Source organism: Oratosquilla oratoria, chromosome 21 (genome assembly GCF_046742065.1).
Source record: "Oratosquilla oratoria isolate Oo_2021 chromosome 21, ASM4674206v1, whole genome shotgun sequence".
NCBI lineage: Eukaryota > Metazoa > Arthropoda > Malacostraca > Stomatopoda > Squillidae > Oratosquilla > Oratosquilla oratoria.
Genome location: NC_134797.1, coordinates 21,190,562 through 21,196,014, shown reverse-complemented (window position 1 = coordinate 21,196,014; position 5,453 = coordinate 21,190,562).

The window sequence follows — 5,453 nt, the reverse complement described above, 5'->3', positions numbered from 1 at the left end:
AAGAAGGGGACGACGCCTACAGAATTCAAAAGCTAACCCCTGCGACTCGTCTTTCTCCTTCCACCGGGAGGTTCTGGAACTCTCTTCCCCCCTGAAGCTTTTCCATTTACGATTTGGACTCTTTCATCGCGAGGAGGAATCTCAAGACACGACCCCAAGAGCGACACGTGACTTGGGATTCACCATGATTCACCATTCACCATGGTCTTGGATCACGTGTTGGACTTCGTGATTGACAGTTATTAACCTCCTGCAAGAGAGCTCAGAGCTCGTATGACCGATCTATGGTTACTACTGTGACCTTACAGGCACACACACACACACACACACACACCCACCCAACTCCCCGCCTACGAGATTTGGAGTAACGACCCGCAGCGCAGCGATACTGAAATTATTTCAGCCCTGGGTAGGATTCGAACCCGGACTGCCGTGGTGGCAGGCGAGAACTCTAACCTCCGCGCCACGAGTACAATGTTCTGTTATAAAGGATTACAAATTACAAAGGCAGAGCATGCCGACAGGAGACCTTTGGTCCATATCTAGGTCGGATGCGAAAAAAATCATAATGATAAATAGACAAATGAATAAATAAAAGCTATATTAATGTAAATAATAAATAAAATACATAAATAAATGCATAGGTATAGTTGAATAATAAACAAACAGGTAAATAGTAGATAATAATAAAATGATATATAACTAATAATGAGAATCAAAATAACTAATATTAATGTTTTTCCTCCCGGTGTGGCCCTATTGAAAGCAATTTGTTTGTTTGTTTATTTATTTATTTATTTATCTATTTATTTATTTATTTAATTATTTAATTACTTATTTATTTATTTTTTGACGCTCTTTAGAGAGTATGGAGTTGAATGCTCAGAGTTGACAGTAGCGTGACAGATCGGTGAGAGCAACGAGCCACGAGGAACATGGCGCTAGGTGCAAACCAACTTGAACCACTTTCATGGCGTGCGGCATTTTCCCCCATGGGTCACATGAAGAATTGTCACCCCAGAACGCCCACCTGAAGAATCATCACCCCCATGAGATCCCACCTGAAGAATTGTCACCCCAGTACGCCGAATATCAACAGTGGGACAAAGATTAGGTTGAATGAGTGTTATGCTTATTATCATCAACTTATGCAACCGAAGAATCGTAAACCCCGGATGGCCCACACGAAGAACTGTCACCCTAGGAGGATAGTCCACCTGAAGAATTGTCACCCTGTCGAAGTCTGGGGTGACGATTCTTCATGTGATCCTTTCCCATTCTTCCAAGCGATTCCACTTACCTTCGTGGCGTCCCCTCGATGGTAAAAACGTCTTTTTCGATTCACCCTTACCAATATCGGTTGGCACTTTCCCCCACCATTTCGTCGTCGTCAGGGCATTTCCCTCGAAGCAATCCCTCGTTACCGTTAGACCTAACGCTTGAACGAAGATATGTGTAATACTGATCACATTCCCAAATCCGGCGTGCTCGGCACGTTCAAGGTTGCCTCTAACGATGTTTTGTTTCTTGATGGTGTGGTATCGACGTCATGGCGTCGACACGAACCGTGTCATTCCTGACATTGTCATGTCGGCCCGTGCCTGGCGCTTGACTTCCTTTGTCGAAGGACAGCGTCTCTGCCTTCAGATGTGATGCAAACTGGAAAGTGATCTTGGCACGCTATGGTTCAGTTGTTTTCCGCGATAAAAGTAAAATGACGTCAGTGCCAAAGAAAACGACAAGTTTCAACACGTTACGAAATTTTACGTTTCACCTATATCATAATGATCTCCCTCTCTCAATCTGAACGTTGATAATCGTGCTTGTGCGTGATTTACCACGGTCTTGGATCACGTGTTGGGCCTTGAAAACACGCACACACACGCGCACACACACACACACACACACACACACACACACACACACACACACACACACACACACACACACACACAGTGGCTCAGCGGTTAGAGTTCTCGGCTGCCACTACGACGGTTCGGGTTCGAATCTCGTCCAGGGCTGAAATAATTTCATTATCGCTGCGCTATGGGTTGTCACTCCAACTCTCGTGGGCAGGGAGTTGTGTGTGTGTGTGTGTGCGTAGAAGGTCACAGCATTACCCATAGATCGGTCATATAAGAGCTCTGAGCTCTCTTCCGGCAGGGAAATAGCTGTCGATCACGAGTCCAACACGTGATCAAAGACAATGGTGAATCATACACATACACTCATACACACGCACACAGACACACACATACACGAACGGCATACTGCTTATATATATACTGTATATATATATATATGTATATATATATACATATATATATATATATATATGTATGTATGTATGTATGTATGTATGTATATATATATATATATATATATATATATATATATATATATATATATATATATATATATATATATATATATTCGTAAATAGCTGGAGTCCAGGAACCATTATTATGGGAGAAAGCATACGCTGGACTCGACGTTCGTCAATTTATTCCGACGTTTCGAACCCTGTCCGGGGTTCGTCTTCAGGGTAATACAGTGGTAGCAATGGAAATGTACATAAATAAGAGGAATTTGGTACACTGGGACAGGTCTCCACAGTAACCGTTACAATCCGACGCAGTTAAACCAAATCAAAAACACAAATGAGAAACAAATATAAATAAAACTATAAAATAACAGGTGCAATACTTCCTTGAAAAACATTCACCGAGTTTACCATAGAAAAATATGTATATGACTTTTGTTCCGCGTACCGTTGTGGCATGCCACGTCGTACAGCTTTTATGCCCAATCTTGGGGGGCATTTTTTCATACTGCTTTTCTTATTTATTTCAATGTGTACTCTTCCTTTTTGTATGTTTATGATATTGATGGATTTTGTGTTCTTGTTCCAATTTCTTTTATTCGTGATATACATGCTACGCGGGACATTTGTTCCACGGGAGTGCACAGTGGTGCGACCCATCGGTAGCGGGGTGAATCCTTACAACTTTCACTATATTTTCTTTATATATATATATACATATTTTTCTATGGTAAACTCGGTGAATGTTTTTCAAGGAAGTATTGCACCTGTTATTTTATAGTTTTATTTATATTTGTTTCTCATTTGTGTTTTTGATTTGGTTTAACTGCGTCGGATTGTAACGGTTACTGTGGAGACCTGTCCCAGTGTACCAAATTCCTCTTATTTATGTACATTTCCATTGCTACCACTGTATTACCCTGAAGACGAACCCCGGACAGGGTTCGAAACGTCGGAATAAATTGACGAACGTCGAGTCCAGCGTATGCTTTCTCCCATAATATATATATATATATATATGTATATAACACTGTCCCACCTGTTCCGCAATATCCTTGCATCCACACTTAGGTGACAAAACAAGCTCTTCAAGAAACACCACCAAGATCATTACAACCCCCCTCCTCCCTCCCACACACGTCCGACGTCAGACCCACAGAAAATTACCTCCTAAGAAAACCATGAAAACACACGGTGCCGGTTTAGTATGTGGCCTACCTTTTTGAAACTGGTTTAGTATGTGTCCTACCCTGTTTGAATGTGTCCTACCTCAGGAAAAATTTAAAACAAACAATACTTTAAAAATGTTTTCATTTAAACCTAACCTAACCTAACCTGCAGAGCTGGGTGCGTTCCTCGGTGCGTTGAATAGGTAGGCCACATATTATCCCAGAGTAGAAAAAAAAAAGAAAAAAAAAAATCTTAGGCCATATACTAAACCGGCCCCGAACAGTAGCACGGCTGCGCTCAGGTCAGCACCCAGCACTGAGACAGAACCAGGGGAGGCTTGGCGTCACAGTCCAACTGCCCCAGATGCAACCACCATATAGAGTACACTGGACATTTCGTCTTACACGGCTCCACTCTACCTATTCCTAGACTACAGCACAATATTTATGCCTTCAATGACCTGTGGGTCAGTGGCCGTTGCCGGTTATTTGAGGGCTGTGGGTCTCCTGGAAGGGAGACCTGGAGCAACGGATTGGTTGATATTTCCAAAAATCTCTTCCACTCGTTTGGGACACAGTTTCCTTGTAAAACATGAACAATAACATTTCATATTTTCCTTCCAGTTTTCTCCCTGAAGTCCTTCCAGTTTTCTTCGTGAATCTCTTCACTCTCGTGAAGTTTGCTTTGGCTAAGTTCTATTCCTCCTGGGCATAGGATTCATTTTTCTATACTTTTTTTTTCTGCCATGTGAAATTCGAGGACTATACGATCGCTCTTACCTACAGGACACGGGTGTTTTTAGGATTCAAAAACACCAGATTCTTCTTATTTTAGCAGTAAATACATTCTTCCTAGGACATCTTCACCTTTATGTCTTGCTTCTTTGACCCATTACATTGTTCACTGTGTGTGTGTGATTCACCATGGTCTTGGATCACGCGTTGGACTCGCGATCGACAGCCATTTCCCTCCCGATAGAGAGCTCATATCTCATATATGACCGATCCATGGGTAATGTTGTGACCTTACACACCCAACTCCCCGTCCACGAGAGTTGGAGTGACACCCTGCAGCGCAGCGATACTGAAATTATTTCAGGCCTGGTCGGGATTCGAACCCGGGCCGCCGTAGTGTGTGTGTGTGTGTGTGTGTGTGTGTGTGTGTGTGTGTGTGTGTGTGTGTGTGTGTGTGTGTGTGTGTGTATGAGGGTTTGTTGACTGTATTGATTGGCACATGCACGTACGTGTGAGGGTGTACTTAAGTGCTGGCGTTCGTGCGTACGTTTGAGCGGTCGGAGCCATGCCACCTCGCTGCTTTATCGCCTCTTCGTCGATGTCCTCCGTGCTTCCAGTGTAGCGGTTCCAGGTAGTGGAACAGGTGGTCCGTGGTGTGCGTTCCGCTCGTGTGGTCAATACAAGATCAGAACATCGAAGGGCCTGGCGCCAGGTTCTTCAGTGTGTGTCGCTGACGCCTGGGATTCTGGAAGGGGGGATGGGGGCCCGTCCAAGCATGTCTATGGGTGGATGTTCAAGGAATTTTGTTACTTACTGAAGTCAAAGGGGCAGGGGTTTCTTCATATTGTTGAGGAAGAATTACTTGATGACCGTAGGAAAGGATGAGTAAAGACACAAGTAATTATATATTCAGTCTCAGGAAAATGAGGTTATAGTTTTAGGAGTTTATAGTGTAACAATACATGTGTTTAGATCTGAACCAGCAGGGACCATAACAAAGGCCTCCAGTCTGCAGCATTCTTATGCAAATTGGTCACACTCGTATGAAGAAGCCGTGTTATTATTATTTTGTTGAAGCGGGTGAGTTTCTTTCAGCGTTGGTTGGACATAAAGGTCGCCTTTTTTAAAACCTGATGCTCTGGCTGAAGGAGGCTTCAATCATTCCCTCACTTAATTTGCAGCATTCTTTGGAAAAAAAAAATCCGGATATTTGTTTAGGATGACGT